The following is a 20,020-nucleotide window of genomic DNA, read 5'->3' as shown; positions in this document are numbered from 1 at the left end:
ACATGACTCACATATTATTATCTTCATATCACAAAACTATTACAAAGAATCAAATTTATTTTGTCCAATGATCTTCAAGAAAGTTTTATTATATCCCTCTTGAATATCTATCACTTTGGGACTAATTTAATAAGTTGCAATTGCCTTTGACATGCTCAAGCAAATTTAAGTGAAGAACATGAGCATAAAATTTTCTTCTCTCAAAATAACATAAGTGAAGCATGAGAGAATTTCTTCAAAAATTTACTAACTTTCAAATAAATCTAAGTGAAGCATGAGAGTTTTTCTTGAAAAAAATAAAGCACACCGTGCTCAAAAAGATATAAGTGAAGCACTAGAGCAAGTGACAAACTACTTCAAAAAGATATAAATGAAGATCAAGCGAGTAGTTAAGTAAATGGGTAGCCATTTGAGGACTCTCTCTTATTTAAAAACTTTTCAGATCTAAGGATTTTATTAAAACAGCAAGAAAAGCAAAATAAAATGACATTCCAGAATAGCACAACTCATGTGAAGAAGCAAAAACTTAGGCTCAACCGATACTAACCGATAATTGTTGAACAAGAAATGTGGGATGCCTACCGGGGCATCCCCAAGCTTAGATGCTTGAGACTTCTTAAAATATTATCTTGGGATGCCTTGGGCATCCCCAAGTTTGCGCTTTTGTGTCTTCTTAATTCCTTTTATATCGCGGTTTCCCTAATTCTTAAAAACTTCATCCACACAAAACTCAACAAGAACTCGTGAGATAAGTTAGTATAAATCAATGCAATAACCTTATCATTCTCTACTGTAGCAAATCACTAAAATTATTATTTAACATTGCATACTAAATGCCTCTGCATATTTAATACTCCTATCCTCAAATAGGATCATTAAACAAGCAAACATATGCGAACAATGCAAACATAACAGCAATCTGCCAAGACAGGACAGTCTGTAAAGGATGCAAGAAGATTCATACTTATTTGACTCCAAAAATTATGAACACTTACCACACTGTAGAAAATTTGTCATAGCTTATTGTGCAAAAAAATTCAACATTTTATCACATTCTGACTTTTTTCAAGAATTCACGCACTAGCGTGCAACTTTCTGTTTTCAAACAGCCACATATAGACTTGCAAAATAAGCATGGCAAAGGCTATACTTGACATTTTTTTTGAAGTGAGAGATGCAAAACATTATTCTAAATAACATCAAGCAAATCAAAACAAAATATAATGAAGCTCCAAGCAATACTCATATCATGTGACGAAAGAAAATATAGCTCCATGTAAGGTTACCGATAATGTTGGAGACGAAAGAGGGGATGCCTTCCGGGGCATCCCCAAGCTTAGTTGCTTGGATCCTCCTTGAATATTACCTTGGTCATCCCCTATCTTAGGGTCTTGTCACTCCCTATTCTCCTCATATCGATATCTCACCCAAAACTTGAAAACTTCAATCACACAAAACTTAATGGAACTTCGTGAGATAGGTTAGTATGATAAAGAGCAAACCATTCACTTTGGTACTGTCAAATACAAGATTCATAATTTTTCTCACACAATGCCTATTGTACCTTATCATTTACACAATTTATATTGAGCAATATAATCCATAGAAACTAGAAAAACAAGCAAACTATGCACTGAAAACAGAATCTGTCAAAAATAGAATAGTCTGTAGTAACCCGAACTTTGACCATACTTATGTAACTCCAAAAATTTAGAAAAATGAGGACAACGTAGGTAATTTGTATATCAATCATCTATAAAAACTTCAGATCAAAAGCACGTTCCAGTGAATTTTTGAAATTCCTGGACCGAGTGCAAAAGTTCCAGTTTTTGCACAGAATCAAGTCAACTATATCCACACTATCCCAAAGACTTTACTTGACACTTTATTGAAACAAAAGATATAAAACATGATTACTACAGTATCCTAATCATGTGAAAGCACAAAAACAGTAGGGGTCAATGTTGGGTTGTCTCCCAACAAGCGCTTTTTCTTTAATGCCTTCTACCTAGGCATGATGATTTCAATGACGCTCGCATAAGAGTAAAGAATTGAAACACAAAGAGAGCATCATGAAGCATATGACTAGCACATTTAAGCCTAACCCACTTCCTATGCATAGGAATTTTGTGAGCAAATAATTTATGGGAGCAAGAATCAACTAGCATAGGAAGGCAAAACAAGTGCAACTTCAAAACTTTCAACATAATGAGAGGAAACTTGATATTTGTGAGAAGCCTACAAGCATATGTTCCTCTCTCATAATAATTTTCAGTATCATCATGAATGAATTCAACAATATAACTGTCACATAAAGCATTCTTTTCATGATCCAAAAGCATAGGAATTTTATTACTCTCCACATAAGCAAATTTATTCTCATGAATAGTAGTGGGAGCAAACTCAACAAAATAACTATCATGTGATTGAAAATTAAAATCATGATGACAAGTTTCATGGTTATCATTATTCTTTATAGCATACATGCCATCACCATAATCATCATAGATAGCATCTTTGTTGTCATAGTCAATTGAAACCTCTTCCGAAATAGTGGATTCATCACTAAATAAAGTCATGACCTCTCCAAATCCACTTTCATCAATATAATCATCATAAATAGGAGGCATGCTTTCATCATAATAAATATTCTCATCAAAACTTGGGGGGCTAAAAATATCATCTTCATCAAATATAGCATCCCCAAGCTTATGGCTTTGCATATCGTTAGCATCATGGATATTCAAAGAATTCATACTAACAGCATTGCAATCATGCTCATTATTCAAAGATTCTATGCAAAACATTTTATTGAATTCTTGTTCTATCGATTGAGCACAATTTTCCTTTCCATCATTTTCATGAAAGACATTATAAAGACGAATAATATGAGGCCACCTCAATTCCATTTTTTTGTATTCTTTTATAAACCAAACTAGTGATAAACAAGAAACTAAAAGATTCCATTGCAAGATCTAAAGATATACCTTCAAGCACTCACCTCCCCGGCAACGGCGCCAGAAAAGAGCTTGATGTCTACTACACAACTTGTTTTTGTAGACTCGTGTTGGGCCTCCAAGCGCAGAGTTTTGTAGGACAGTAGCAAATTTCCCTCAAGTGAATGACCTAAGGTTTATTAATTCGTGGGAGGCGTAGAATGAAGATGGTCTCTCTCAAGCAACCCTGAAACCAAAAAATAAAAAGTCTCTTGTGTCCCCAACACACCAAATACAATGGTAAATTGTATAGGTGCACTAGTTTGGCGAAGAGATGGTAATAAAAGTGTAGTAATGATAGTAGATATTGATTTTTGTAATAGGAACTATGTAAAATAGCAAGGTAGCAAGTAACAAAGGTGAGCACAAACGGCATTGCAATGCGTGAAAATGAGGCCTAGGGTTCGTACTTTCACTAGTGCAATCTCTCAACAATGCTAATATAATTGGATCATATAACCATCCCTCAACGTGCGATGAAGAATCACTCCAAAGTTCTTATCTAGCGGAGAACATAAAAAGAAATTGTTTGTAGGGTACGAAACCACCTCAAAGATATTCTTTCCGATCAATCTATCATAGAGTTCGTACTAAAATAACACCAAGCTATTATTTCCGATCGATCTAACCAAGAGTTCGTACTAAAATAACACCATATGATACACATCAACCAACTCTAATGTCACCTAGATACTCCAATGTCACCGTGAGTATTTGTGAGTTGACTATGCGATATGCATCAAACAATTTCAGATTCATAATACTCAATCCAACACAAAGAACCTCAAAGAGTGCCCCAAGATTTCTACCGGAGAAAGAAAGACGAGAATGTGCATCAACCCGTATGCATAGATTACCCCAATGTCACCTTGGGAATCCGCGAGTTGAGTGCCAAAACACATATCAAGTGAACCAATATGATACCCCATTGTCACCACAGGTATTCATAGCAAGACATACATCAAGTGCTCTCAAATCCATAAAAGTAATCAATCTGACAAAACGAAATCTCAAAGGGAAAACTCAATTCATCACAACAAGATAGAGAGGGAGAAACACCATATGATCCAACTATATTAACAAACCTCGTGATACATAAAGAATGTGCCATCAAGAACATGAGAGAGAGAGAGATTAAACACATAGCTACTGGTACAAACCCTCAGCCCCGAGGGTGGACTACTCCCTCCTCATCATGGTGACCATTGGGATGATGAAGATGGCCTCCAGTGAAGATTTCCCCCTCCGGCAGGGTGCGGGAACGGGGTCTAGATTGGTTTTTCATGGCTACAGAGGCTTGCGGCGGCGGAACTTCCGATCTATCGACTCTCCGAGGTTTTTTTGAATATTTGACAATTTATAGGGCGAAGAGGCGGTGCAGGAGGTCACCGAGGGTGGCACAACCCCCCTGGGCGCGCCTGGGCCTCCTGGCGCTCCCTGGTGGGTTGTGCCCACCTTGGGCCTCCCCTCTGGTGCATCTTTGGCCCCACTGGGTGTCTTCCGGTCCATAAAAAATCTCCAAAAAATTTCACTGCGTTTGGACTCCGTTTGGTACTGATATTCTGCGAAGTAAAAAACAAGCAAAAAACAGCAACTGGCACTGGTGGGTTGTGCCCACCTTGGGCCTCCCCTCTGGTGCATCTTTGGCCCCACTGGGTGTCTTCCGGTCCATAAAAAATCTCCAAAAATTTTCGCTGCGTTTGGACTCCGTTTGGTACTGATATTCTGCGAAGTAAAAAACAAGCAAAAAACAGCAACTGGCACTGGGCACTATGTCAATAGGTTAGTCCCAAAAAATGATATAAAGTTTCTATAAAATGATTGTAAAACATCCAAGAATAATAATATAACAGCAGGGAACAAGAAAAAAATTATAGATACATTGGAGACGTATCACGCATCCCCAAGCTTAGGCTCTTTTCACTCCTTATTCCTTCATCCATCGTGACCTCACCCAAAACTTGAAAATTTCAATCACACAAAAATCAACAAAAGTCTTCATGAGATTCGTTAGTATAATAAAGCAAATCACCACTTTAAGTACTGTTGCAAACCCATTCATATTTTATTATTGCATTATACCTAATGTATTCTAACTTTAACATGGCTTATACCCCCCAATATAGTCCATAGATTCATTATAATAAGCATACAATGCAACAATAATAGAATCTATCAAAAACAGAACAGTTTGTAGTAATCTGGACTGTGATTTTTAACAATTCTGCTACTAGGCGCAAATGTTTCTGGTTTCCAACAAGATCAAATCAACTATCACCCAACATGATCCTAAAGGATTTACTTGGCATAGACACTAAGTAAAACATAAAAAACGCAATCATAACAGTAGAATAGTTGTGCAAACACTCAAGAACAGAAAGAAAAAGACAAAAATAAAATTTATTCATTGGGTTGCCTCCCAACAAGCGCTATTCTTTTATGCCCCCTAGCTAGGCATAATGCACAGATTCAAATATTGTCTTCTTTGGTTTTTGCTCCATAAGTTGCCCTCATAATTGATTCATATGGTGGCTTAATTTTAGTTCTAGGGAAGTGTTCCATACCCTTCTTTAAAGGAAACTGAAATTTAATATTCCCTTCTTTCATATCAATCACGACACCAATAGTTCGTAAAAATGGTCTACCAAGTATTATAGGATGATACGTCTCCAACGTATCTATAATTTTTGATTGTTCCATGTTGTTATATTATCATTCTTGGATGTTTTACAATCATTTTATAGTCGTTTTATATCATTTTTGGTACTAACCTATTGACATAGTGCCTAGTGCCAGTTGCTGTTCTCTGCATGTTTTTTACATCACAGGAAATCAATACCAAACGGAGTCCAAACGCAGTGAAATTTTTTGTGTATTTTTTTGGACCAGAAGACATCTAGTGGGCCAAAGAAGTACCGAAGAGGGAGCCCGAGGTGACCACAAGACACCAGGGCGCGTCTAAAGGCCCAGGCGCGCCCTGGTGGGTTGTGCCCACCTCGGTGGCCTCCCGAACCGCCTCTTTGCTCTATAAATACCCCAATATTCCAGAAACCCTAAGGGAGTCGACGAAAATCAATTCCAGCCACCGCAAGTTCCAGAACCACCAGATCCAATCTAGACACCATCACGGAGGGGTTCATCATGTCTATTGGTGCCTCTTCGATGATGCGTGAGTAGTCTTTTGTAGACCTTCGGGTCTGTAGTTAGTAGCTAGATGGCTTCCTCTCTCTCTTTTGATTCTCAATACAATGGTCTCTTGGAGATCCATATGATGTAACTCTTTTTGCGGTGTGTTTGTTGGGATCCGATGAACTTTGAGTTTATGATCAGATCTATCTTTTTATCCATGAAAGTTATTTGAGTCTTCTTTGATCTCTTATATGCATGATTGCTTATAGCCTCGTATTTCTTCTCCGATATTTGGGTTTTGTTTGGCCAACTTGATCTATTTATCTTGCAATGGGAAGAGGTGCTTTCTTATGGGTTCGATCTTACGGTGCTTGATCCCAGTGACAAAAGGGGAACCGACACGTATGTATCATTTCCATTAAGGATACCAAGATGGGGTCTATTTCTACATAAATAGATCTTGTCTACATCATGTCACCGTTCTTATTGCATTACTCCGTTTCTCCATAAACTTAATACACTAGATGCATGCTGGATAGCGGTCGATGTGTGGAGTAATAGTAGTAGATGCAGGCAGGAGTCGGTCTACTAACCTTGGACGCGATGCCTATATAATGATCATTTCCTGGATATCGTCATGATTATTTGAAGTTTTATCAATTGCTTAACAGTAATTCGTTTACCCACCGTTTGCTATTTTTCTCGAGAGAAGCCACTAGTGAAATCTACGGCCCCCGGGTTTCTTCTTTATTATATTTGCCTTCGCGGTCTATTTTTATTTTCTTTTATTTTCAGATCTATTAAACCAAAAATACAAAAATACCTTGCTGCACTTTATTTTATTTGGCGATCTATCTATCAATTTATTACAACTTTCTCACGTCCACTTGCCAACTTCAAATAATCGAGATGGTCTCGAAATGGTCGAGACATGAAGATTGATATATTGGAAGCCTATATTTGGATATCCGAAGTGTTCGGGGTGAAATCGGGATTTTACCGGAGTACCGGGGGTTACCGGAACCCCCCCCAGGGGTTTAATGGGCCATAGTGGGCCTTAGTGGAGAAGAGGAGAGGCGGCTAGGGCAGGGCCGCACGCCCCTCCCCCTCTAGTCCGAATAGGACAAGGAGAGGGGGGCGGCGCCCCCCTTTCCTTCCTCTCTCCTTCCTCTTTCCCCCCTCTCCTAATCCAACAAGGAAGGGAGGGAGTCCTACTCCCGGTGGGAGTAGGACTCCTCCTGGCGCGCCTCCTCCTGGCCGGACGTACCTCCCCCCTTGCTCCTTTATATACGGGGGCAGGGGGGCACCCCAAAGACACAACAATTGATCCGATCTTTTAGCCGTGTGCGGTGCCCCCCTCCACCATAGTCCACCTCGATAATACTGTAGCGGTGCTTAGGCGAAGCCCTGCGTCGGTAGAACATCATCATCGTCACCACGCCGTCGTGCTGACGAAACTCTCCCTCAACACTCGGCTGGATCGGAGTTCGAGGGACGTCATCGGGCTGAACGTGTGCTGAACTCGGAGGTGCCGTGCGTTCGGTACTTGATCGGTCGGATCATGAAGACGTATGACTACATCAACCGCGTTGTGCTAACGCTTCCGCTTTCGGTCTATGAGGGTACGTGGACAACACTCTCCCCTCTTGTTGCTATGCATCACCATGATCTTGCGTGTGTGTAGGAATTTTTTTGAAATTACTACATTCCCCAACAGTGGCATCCGAGCCTGGTTTTATGCGTAGATGTCATATGCACGAGTAGAACACAAGTGAGTTGTGGGCGATATAAGTCATACTGCTTACCAGCATGTCATACTTTGGTTCGGCGGTATTGTTGGATGAAGCGGCCCGGACCGACATTACGCGTACGCTTATGCGAGACTGGTTCTACCGACGTGCTTTGCACACAGGTGGCTGGCGGGTGTCAGTTTCTCCAACTTTAGTTGAACCGAGTGTGGCTACGCCCGGTCCTTGCGAAGGTTAAAACAGCACCAACTTGACAAACTATCGTTGTGGTCTTGATGCGTAGGTAAGAACGGTTCTTGCTCAGCCCGTAGCAGCCACGTAAAACTTGCAACAACAAAGTAGATGACGTCTAACTTGTTTTTGCAGGGCATGTTGTGATGTGATATGGTCAAAGCATGATGCTAAATTTTATTGTATGAAATGATCATGTTTTGTAACCGAGTTATCGGCAACTGGCAGGAGCCATATGGTTGTCGCTTTATTGTATGCAATGCAATCGCCCTGTAATGCTTTACTTTATCACTAAGCGGTAGCGATAGTCGTAGAAGCATAAGATTGGAGAGACGACAACGATGCTACGATGGAGATCAAGGTGTCACGCTGGTGACGATGGTGATCATGACGGTGCTTCAGAGATGGAGATCATAAGCACAAGATGATGATGGCCATATCATATCACTTATATTGATTGCATGTGATGTTTATCTTTTATGCATCTTATCTTGCTTTGATTGACGGTAGCATTATAAGATGATCTCTCACTAAATTTCAAGATAAAAGTGTTCTCCCTGAGTATGCACCGTTGCCAAAGTTCGTCGTGCCCAGACACCACGTGATGATCGGGTGTGATAAGCTCTACGTCCATCTACAACGGGTGCAAGCCAGTTTTGCACACGCAGAATACCCATGTTAAACTTGACGAGCCTAGCATATGCAGATATGGCCTCGGAACACTGAGACCGAAAGGTCGAGTGTGAATCATATAGTAGATATGATCAACATAGTGATGTTCACCATTGAAAGCTACTCCATTTCACGTGATGATCGGTTATGGTTTAGTTGATATGGATCACGTGATCACTTAGAGGATTAGAGGGATGTCTATCTAAGTGGGAGTTCTTAAGTAATATGATTAAATTGAACTTAAATTTATCATGAACTTAGTACCTGATAGTATCTTGCTTGTCTATGTTGATTGTAGATAGATGGACCGTGTTGTTGTTCCGTTGAATTTTAATGCGTTCCTTGAGAAAGCAAAGTTGAAAGATGATGGTAGCAATTACACGGACTGGGTCCGTAACTTGAGGATTATCCTCATTGCTGCACAGAAGAATTACGTCCTGGAAGCACCGCTAGGTGCCAAACCTGCTGCAGGAGCAACACCAGATGTTATGAACGTCTGGCAGAGCAAAGCTGATGACTACTCGATAGTTCAGTGTGCCATGCTTTACGTCTTAGAACCGGGAGTTCAACGACGTTTTGAATGTCATGGAGCATATGAGATGTTCCAGGAGTTGAAGTTAATATTTCAAGCAAATGCCCGGATTGAGAGATATGAAGTCTCCAATAAGTTCTACAACTGCAAGATGGAGGAGAATAGTTCTGTCAGTGAGCATATACTCAAAATGTCTGGGTATAACAATCACTTGATTCAACTGGGAGTTAATATTTCGGATGATAGCGGCATTGACAGAATTCTTCAATCACTGCCACCAAGCTACAAGAGCTTCGTGATGAACTATAACATGCAAGGGATGGATAAGACGATTCCCGAGCTCTTTGCAATGCTAAAAGCTGCGGAGGTAGAAATCAAGAAGGAGCATCAAGTGTTGATGGTTAATAAGACCACTAGTTTCAAGAAAAAGGGCAAAGGGAAGAAGAAGGGGAACTTCAAGAAGAACAACAAGCAAGTTGCTGCTCAAGAGAAGAAACCCAAGTCTGGACCCAAGCCTGAGACTGAGTGCTTCTACTGCAAGCAGACTGGTCACTGGAAGCAGAACTGCCCCAAGTATTTGGCGGATAAGAAGGATGGCAAGGTGAACAAAGGTATATGTGATATACATGTTATTGATGTGTACCTTACCAGAGCTCGCAGTAGCACCTGGGTATTTGATACTGGTTCTGTTGCTAATATTTGCAACTCAAAACAGGGACTACGGATTAAGCGAACACTGGCCAAGGACGAGGTGACGATGCGCGTGGGAAACGGTTCCAACGTCGATGTGATCGCCGTCGGCGCGCTACCTCTACATCTACCTTTGGGATTAGTATTAGACCTAAATAATTGTTATTTGGTGCCAGCGTTGAGCATGAACATTATATCGGGATCTTGTTTGATGCGAGGCGGTTATTCATTTAAATCAGAGAATAATGGTTGTTCTATTTATATGAGTAATATCTTTTATGGTCATGCACCCTTAAAGAGTGGTCTATTTTTGATGAATCTCGATAGTAGTGATACACATATTCATAATGTTGAAGCCAAAAGATGCAGAGTTGATAATGATAGTGCAACTTATTGGTGGCACTGCCTTTTAGGTCATATCGGTGTAAAGCGCATGAAGAAACTCCATACTGATGGACTTTTGGAACCACTTGATTATGGATCACTTGGTACTTGCGAACCGTGCCTCATGGGCAAGATGACTAAAACGCCGTTCTCCGGAACTATGGAGCGAGCAACAGATTTGTTGGAAATCATACATACAGATGTATGTGGTCCGATGAATGTTGAGGCTCGCGGCGGGTATCGTTATTTTCTCACCTTCACAGATGATTTAAGCAGATATGGGTATATCTACTTAATGAAACATAAGTCTGAAACATTTGAAAAGTTCAAAGAATTTTAGAGTGAAGTTGAAAATCATCGTAACAAGAAAATAAAGTTTCTATGATCTGATCATGGAGGAGAATATTTGAGTTACGAGTTTGGTCTACATTTGAAACAATGCGGAATAGTTTCGCAACTCACGCCACCCGGAACACCACAGCGTAATGGTGTGTCCGAACATCGTAATCGTACTTTACTGGATATGGTGCAATCTATGGTGTCTCTTACCGATTTACCGCTATCATTTTGGGGTTATGCTTTAGAGACGGCTGCATTCACGTTAAATAGGCCACCATCGAAATCCGTTGAGACGACGCCTTATGAACTATGGTTTGGCAAGAAACCAAAGTTGTCGTTTCTTAAAGTTTGGGGCTGCGATGCTTATGTGAAAAAGCTTCAACCTGATAAGCTCGAACCCAAATAAGAGAAATGTGTCTTCATAGGATACCCAAAGGAGACTATTGGGTACACCTTCTATCACAAATCCGAAGGCAAGACATTCGTTGCTAAGAATGGATCCTTTCTAGAGAAGGAGTTTCTCTCGAAAGAAGTGAGTGGGAGGAAAGTAGAACTTGATGAGGTAACCGTACCTGCTCCCTTATTGGAAAGTAGTTCATCACATAAACCGGTTCCTGTGACGTCTATACCAATTAGTGAGGAAGTTAATGATGATGATCATGGAACTTCAGATCAAGTTGTTACTGAACCTCGTATGTCAACCAGAGTAAGATCCGCACCAGAGTGGTACGGTAATCCTGTTCTGGAGGTTATGTTACTAGACCATGACGAACCTACGAACTATGAAGAAGCGATGGTGAGCCCAGATTCCGCAAAATGGCTTGAGGCCATGAAATCTGAGATGGGATCCATGTATGAGAACAAAGTGTGGACTTTGGTTGACTTGCCCGATGATCGGCAAGCCATTGAGAATAAATGGATCTTCAAGAAGAAGACTGACACTGACGGTAATGTTACTGTCTATAAAGCTCGACTTGTTGCGAAAGGTTTTCGACAAGTTCAAGGGATTGACTACGATGAGACCTTCTCACCCGTAGCGATGCTTAAGTCTGTCCGAATCATGTTAGCGCCGCATTTTATGATTATGAAATTTGGCAAATGGATGTAAAAACTGCATTCCTAAATGGATTTCTGGAAGAAGAGTTGTATATGATGCAACCGGAAGGTTTTGTCGATCCAAAGGGAGCTAACAAAGTGTGCAAGCTCCAGCGATCCATTTATGGACTGGTGCAAGCCTCTTGGAGTTGGAATAAACGCTTTGATAGTGTGATCAAAGCATTTGGTTTTGTACAGACTTTTGGAGAAGCCTGTATTTACAAGAAAGTGAGTGGGAGCTCTGTAGCATTTTTGATATTATATGTGGATGACATATTGTTGATTGGAAATGATATAGAATTTCTGGATAGCATAAGGGATACTTGAATAAGAGTTTTTCAATGAAAGACCTCAGTGAAGCTGCTTATATATTGGGCATCAAGATCTATAGAGATAGATCAAGACGCTTAATTGGACATTCACAAAGCACATACCTTGACAAAGTTTTGAAGAAGTTCAAAATGGATCAAGCAAAGAAAGGGTTCTTGCCTGTGTTACAAGGTGTGAAGTTGAGTAAGACTCAATGCCCGACCACTGCAGAAGATAGAGAGAAGATGAAAGATGTTCCCTATGCTTCAGCCATAGGCTCTATCATGTATGCAATGCTGTGTACCAGACCTGATGTGTGCCTTGCTATAAGTTTAGCAGGGAGGTACCAAAGTAATCCAGGAGTGGATCACTGGACAACGGTCAAGAACATACTGAAATACCTAAAAAGGACTAAGGATATGTTTCTCGTTTATGGAGGTGACAAAGAGCTAGTCATAAATGGTTACGTCGATGCAAGCTTTGACACTAATCCGGACGATTCTAAATCGCAAACCGGATACGTGTTTACATTGAACGGTGGAGCTGTCAGTTGGTGCAGTTCTAAACAAAGCGTCGTGGCGGGATCTACGTGTGAAGCGGAGTACATAGCTGCTTCGGAAGCAGCAAATGAAGGAGTCTGGATGAAGGAGTTCATATCCGATCTAGGTGTTATACCTAGTGCATCGGGTCCAATAAAAATCTTTTATGACAATACTGGTGCAATTGCCTTGGCGAAGGAATCCAGATTTCACAAGAGAACCAAGCACATCAAGAGATGCTTCAATTCCATCCGGGATTTATTCCAGGTGGGAGACATAGAAATTTGCAAGATACATACAGATCTGAATGTTGCAGACCCGTTGACTAAGCCTCTTCCATGAGCAAAACATGATCAGCACCAAGTCTCCATGGGTGTTAGAATCATTACTGTGTAATCTAGATTATTGACTCTAGTGCAAGTGGGAGACTGAAGGAAATATGCCCTAGAGGCAATAATAAAGTTATTATTTATTTCCTTATATCATGATAAATGTTTATTATTCATGCTAGAATTGTATTAACCGGAAACATAATACTTGTGTGAATACATAGACAAACAGAGTGTCACTAGTATGCCTCTACTTGACTAGCTCGTTGATCGAAGATGGTTATGTTTCCTAGCCATTGACATGAGTTGTCATTTGATTAACGGGATCACATCATTAGGAGAATGATGTGATTGACTTGACCCATTCCGTTAGCTTAGCACTCGATCGTTTAGTATGTTGCTATTGCTTTCTTCATGACTTACACATGTTCCTATGACTATGAGATTATGCAACTCCCGTTTACCGGAGGAACACTTTGTGTGCTACCAAACGTCACAACGTAACTGGGTGATTATAAAGGTGCTCTACAGGTGCCTCCGAAGGTACTTGTTGGGTTGGCGTATTTAGAGATTAGGATTTGTCACTCCGATTGCCAGAGAGGTATCTCTGGGCCCACTTGGTAATGCACATCACTTAATCCTTACAACTAATGAGTTAGTTGCGGGATGATGTATTACGGAACGAGTAAAGAGACTTGCTGGTAACGAGATTGAACTAGGTATTGAGATACCGACGATCGAATCTCGGGCAAGTAACATACCGATGACAAAGGGAACAACGTATGTTGTTATGCGGTCTGACCGATAAAGATCTTCGTAGAATATGTGGGAGCCAATATGAGCATCCAGGTTCCGCTATTGGTTATTGACCGGAGACGTGTCTCGGTCATGTCTACATAGTTCTCGAACCTGTAGGGTCCGCACGCTTAAAGTTTCGATGACGGTTATATTATGAGTTTATACGTTTTGATGTACCGAAGGTTGTTCGGAGTCCCGGATGTGATCATGGACATGACGAGGAGTCTCGAAATGGTCGAGACATGATGATTGATATATTGGAAGCCTATATTTGGATATCGGAAGTGTTCTAGGTGAAATCGGGATTTTACCGGAGTACCGGGGGTTACCGGAACCCCCCGGGGGTTTAATGGGCCATAGTGGGCCTTAGTGGAGAAGAGGAGAGGCGGCTAGGGCAGGGCCGCGCGCCCCTCCCCCTCTAGTCCGAATAGGACAAGGAGAGGGGGGCAGCGCCCCCTTTCCTTCCTCTCTTCCTCCTCTTTCCCCCCTTCTCCTAATCCAACAAGGAAGGGAGGGAGTCCTACTCCCGGTGAGAGTAGGACTCCTCCTGGCGCGCCTGCTCCTGGCCGACCGCACCTCCCCCCTTGCACCTTTATATACGGGGGCAGGGGGCACCCCAAAGACACAACAATTGATTTGATCTTTTAGCCGTGTGCGGTGCCCCCCTCCACCATAGTCCACCTCGATAATACTGTAGCGGTGATTAGGCGAAGCCCTACATCAGTAGAACATCATCATCGTCACCACGCCATCGTGCTGACGAAACTCTCACTCAACACTCGGCTGGATCGGAGTTCGAGGGACGTCATCGGGCTGAACGTGTGCTGAACTCGAAGGTGCCGTGCGTTCGGCACTTGATCGGTCGGATCGTGAAGACGTACGACTACATCAACCGTGTTGTGCTAACGCTTCCGCTTTCGTTCTACGAGGGTACGTGGACAACACTCTTCCCTCTCGTTGCTATGCATCACCATGATCTTGCGTGTGCGTAGGATTTTTTTTGAAATTACTACGTTCCCCAGTAGTGACCACCCAATGTGGATGTATTCGGGCCCAAAAGACACCGCTCGGGTCCACCCGGAGGAGGTCGCCGAGGAGACGGTGGCTCAGTGGTTGCGAAGCATCACTGGCAACAAGGACAACCCCCGCGGAGCCAGGAGGATCTTGCCATTCGACGCCAATAACGCCCCAGGAGAGGTCAGGCTCGATTTGCTGAGTGTTTATGTCTTGTATCCTCAAATATGCAATCATTCTTGAAACCAACTGATGTCTGCGGCTTGTGACTTGCAGGTTTTCACGAAGATGTATTCCATGCCGAACGAAGTTGTAACACCCCGCATGTAACTTGCCATATTTGTAACTCCGACTCTTGCCATTTCCAGCTATGCGATATGTTTTTCCCTCCGTTGTCGGGTTTTGTCTTTCGTTTTGTATTTTGTCATGTCATGCATTTTCGTATCATGTCATCATGTGCATTGCATTCGCATACGTGTTCGTCTTATGCATCCGAGCATTTTCCCCGTTGTCCGTTTTCCAATCCGGCGCTCCTATCTCCTCCGGTGCACCCCTCTAGTTTTCTTTCGTGTGCGTGTGTCAAACTTTCTCAGAATGGACCGAGGCTTGTCAAGTGGTCTTATTATACCACACGGAGACTACCGGTCAAGTTTCGTTCCATTCGGAGGTCGTTTGGTACTACAACGGTTAACCGGGCCTCCGCAATGTCCATTTGAGTATCCAGCAAAAACCCCATCCAAAACCAGCCCAAAGCCCACCAAACTCTCTTCCATGCTCTAGGTCGTTCGATCATGATCGTGTGGGCGAAAACAGCACCTCATTTGGAGCCTCCTAGCTCCCTCTACCTATTTATAAGTGGGCATCCCGAAAACGGAATCGCAGTCTAACCCTAGCAAAATCCCTCGCGCCGCCGGACAACGTCCGCCCGCGCCGGACACGTCCGCCCGCGCCGGCGGACGAATCGCGCGCCGCCACGTCAGCCCGCTCGCCGCCATCACCGCCGGCCGGCCCGCCGCCGCCACCATCGCCGCCGGCCGGTCCCGCCATCGCCGGCGCCCTCGCCTGCGGCCGCCGCCGGCGCCGTGCCCCGCCGCCCGAGGCCCGCCGCCTCCGGCCTCCTTCTCCTCCTCCGGCATCCCTCGCCGCCGCCCTTCTTCCTCCCGCCGGCGACTGCCATCGGCCGGAGCCTCGAGCTCGAGGATCGCTCGATCCAGATCCAGTACGTACGGTAGCCCGTTGACTTCCCTCGCTCCGATTTTTTTCTAGGTCTGAGAATTCTATCCGCAAGTGCTCCTGTTCCCGATGCGATAACTTTGTGCACGTAGCTCTGATTCGCGCGTATAATATGTTAAATTGTTCGCCTCATGATGCTCTACATTTTGTCCAATTGCACCATTTTCATTAGAGGTCATCTTGATGCCCAAATCTTCGTTGGAAGAGGGCTAGTTGCTGTTATTCTCTGGTTCTTAGCAGAACTTGGAGATTTTTCATTTTTGTATCATTTATTCTGTGCACCTTTTGAGCATGATCTCTACATGTGTTTTGAAGTATGCCATGCCATCTTTCCAGTGGTATAGTCCATGTATTTTTGTGATCTCTGTGGTGACTAGCACAAGCATGCAAAGTAGGTCCCGTAATAATTCTGATTTCAGATACTTGGTGATTTCTCCAAGTTTTTGTCTGCTGTAATTTTGTTGCCATGTAAACTTGATGCTACAGAGAGATCCATGCATATTTTGGAGATGTTCAGTAAGGATGTTTTGTAGATATAGTTGTAATTGATCCATTCCTGCAATTGTTTGCAATTTTAGAGTAACATAGCAAGACTCAAGCTTGCTCTACTTTTGCTATAAAATATTTCTGGCAGATTCTTAACATGAGATGCATTTTTGCCAAGCTTATTGTAGTTGATCCATACATGCTATGCAATTGTTCTTGCCATGGATAGCTTCATAAACATGCCATTTTACTGTAGGTATGCTTGGTTTGTCATGCATTGCTCTGTAGTGAGTGCATCAAGCTCACAAAGAGGCCTAGATATTAATATTTCTGCCATGCTCTGTTTTCTGCTAAGTCTGAAACCTGATAACGAAACTTGCTATGTTTACATGCTTGCCATCATATCTTCTGGTCCTTTTTGGCTTATGGTCAGTAAGGGACTTTTGTCATGTGCATTTAGTAGAACACTACCATGCCTTGTTTTGCTATGTTAAGTTCCTGTAGCATGTTGATTTCGTGCTCTGAACATTGCTACCTGATGCTGATTTCTGCCATGTCCAGTTTTTCACTAAGTCTGCGAACCTGTAATCTTTTGCACTTTTGCCATGCTTGTTTGAGCTTGATATGTTGTGAACTAGCCGTAGCTCAGTGTTCATCTTTTGTCAAGCATCTCCTGTAGATTACTGCCATGTGCTTTGTTGCTATGTTGGGGTGCTGTAGCATTGTTACTTGTTGTATTTTAAGTGCTATCTTGCTGTTTATCGCAGATTAGTGTCATTCTTGTTTTGCTTGCCATTTGCAAACCGTGCATCCGATTCCGGTGATCTTTATATCGATTTCGACCGAAATCATCTCATCTTTCCAGTGGCATGCTTGGTTTGCCAAGTTACTGCCATGTTCATCATTTTCCTTCCGGAGCACGCATATGCATCGCATATCATATCTTGCATATCATACATGTTTTGCATCATGTTGCTTGCGCATTTCTCGTTGTTGATTGTGGTTCCGTTTGTTTGTGTTCTTGTCTTGGGTAGAGCCGGGAGACGAGTTCGTGAACGAGGAACCTGTCGAGTACGCTTACGAGGATCAAGCTTTCGACAACTCTGAGAATCTTGCAGGCAAGATGACCACCCCTCGAAATCACTTCTATCTTTGCTATGCTAGTTGTTCGCTCTATTGCCATGCTCGCTACCTATCACTTGCTATATCATGTCTCCTATTTTAGCCATGTCAGCCCTAACCATCCTTTCCTAGCAAACCGTTGTTTGGCTATGTTACCGCTTTTGCTCAGCCCCTCTTATAGCGTTGCTAGTTGCAGGTGAAGTTGAAGTTTGTTCCATGTCGGAACATGGATATGTTGGGATATCACAATATCTCTTATTTAATTAATGCATCTATATATTTTGGTAAAGGGTGGAAGGCTCGGCCTTATGCCTGGTGTTTTGTTCCACTCTTGCCGCCCTAGTTACTGTTATACCGGGATTATGTTCCTTGAGTTTGCGTTCCTTACGCGGTCGGGTGATTTATGGGACCCCCTTGACAGTTCGCCTTGAATAAAACTCCTCCAGCAAGGCCCAACCTTGGTTTTACCATTTGCGACCTATACCTTTTCCCCCGGGTTTTCTAGAGCCCGAGGGTCATCTTTATTTTAAACCCCCGGGCCAGTGCTCCTCTGAGTATTGGTCCAAACTGTCAGTCGCCGGTGGCCACCAGGGGCAACTCTGGTCTGGCCTATCGGAAGCTTGGACAATCCGGTGTGCCCTGAGAACGAGATATGTGCAGCTCCTATCGGGATTTGTCGGCACATTCGGGCGGCTTTGCTGGTCTTGTTTTACCATTGTCGAGATGTCTTGTAAACCGGGATTCCGAGACTGATCGGGTCTTTCCGGGAGAAGGTTTATCCTTCGTTGACCGTGAGAGCTTATGATGGGCTAAGTTGGGACACCCCTGCAGGGTATTATCTTTCGAAAGCCGTGCCCGCGGTTATGAGGCAGATGGGAATTTGTTAATGTCCGGTTGTAGATAACTTGTCACTTGACCCAATTAAAATACACCAAGTGCGTGTGTAGCCGTGATGGTCTCTTCTCGGCGGAGTCCGGGAAGTGAACACGGTCTGTGTTATGTATGACGTAAGTAGGTGTTCAGGACCTCTTCTTGGTCATTGCTAGATGACGTCCGTTCCTTTGCTTCTCTTCTCGCTCTCATTTGCGCAAGTTAGCCACCATATATGCTTTTGCCGCTGCAGCTCCACCTCTTTGCACCTCCTTGTCCTATAAGCTTAAATAGTCTTGATCTCGCGGGTGTGAGATTGCTGAGTCCCCGTGACTCACAGATACTTCCAAAACCAGTTGCAGGTGCCGACGATGCCAGTGCAGATGATGGCGTCGATCTCAAGTGGGAGTTCGACGAGGAACGTGGTCGTTACTATGTGTCTTTTCCTGATGATCAGTAGTGGAGCCCAGTTGGGACGATCGGGGATCTAGCATTTGGGGTTGTCTTATTTTCATCTGGATTTTGACCGTAGCCGGTCTATATGATTGTATTTTGGATGATGTATGATGATATTTATGTATTGTGTGAAGTGGCGATTGTAAGCCAACTCTTTATCCCATTCTTGTTCATTACATGGGATTGTGTGAAGATGACCCTTCTTGCGACAAAACCACTATGCGGTTATGCCTCTAAGTCGTGCCCCGACACGTGGGAGATATAGCCGCATCGTGGGCGTTACAAGTTGGTAATCAGAGCCATCCCCGACTTAGGAGCCCCCTGCTTGATCGAATCGCTGGCGTTGTTGAGTCTAGAACAAAAATGTTTTGAGTCTTAGGATTATATATATCGGAGAGTAGGATTCTTTTTACTCCTCAGTCCCTTCGTCGCTCTGGTGAGGTCTCCTGACGTAGAGTTTTGACTATTCTCTCCTCAAATTTCACTAAAATTTTTTTAGGATCACGCGGGTATCTTGGAATCGTTCCGATGGATTTGTGACGAGAACATTGTTCTTGGTGCCTCCTGTCATTTAGGGGTTGTGGCAGTGTCCCGGGGAGTTGAGCTCCGAGGTGTTGTCGTCACAATTTTATCGTTGCAGTTCTGGAATACCTGAGTTTCGCCGACATCGAAATCTCTTTTATGCAGTTGTTGGTGAGATCACCTCGACGCCACCCAGTACTGGGGCGGGAGTTCGGGAGTATTGCCATAACTTGTATAACGGATGTTTTTCGAAGGTTGAGGTAAACGATTTCCGAAGGTTTCTTGGTTATGTGTTGACGGATGGATACAGCTGGATCTAGGGATTGTTAGTTTGGGTGATATATTTTGTGTCCCCTGTATCCCCTACACCAGATTGCATAACCAGAAAGTTTCGGGAGTTTATAAGTGGGAATTCAAGTAGCCTTAGGATTTCTTTCCGACAGATGCATGATATGAGATTGGGGTTCGACGTCTAGTGGTCCGCCTGTATACGGTTGATTTTACAGTGGTCTCGTTGTGTCTTAAA

This window comes from Triticum aestivum, chromosome 4D, assembly GCF_018294505.1.
Source record: "Triticum aestivum cultivar Chinese Spring chromosome 4D, IWGSC CS RefSeq v2.1, whole genome shotgun sequence".
NCBI lineage: Eukaryota > Viridiplantae > Streptophyta > Magnoliopsida > Poales > Poaceae > Triticum > Triticum aestivum.
Note: the sequence above shows the minus strand (reverse complement) of the source record.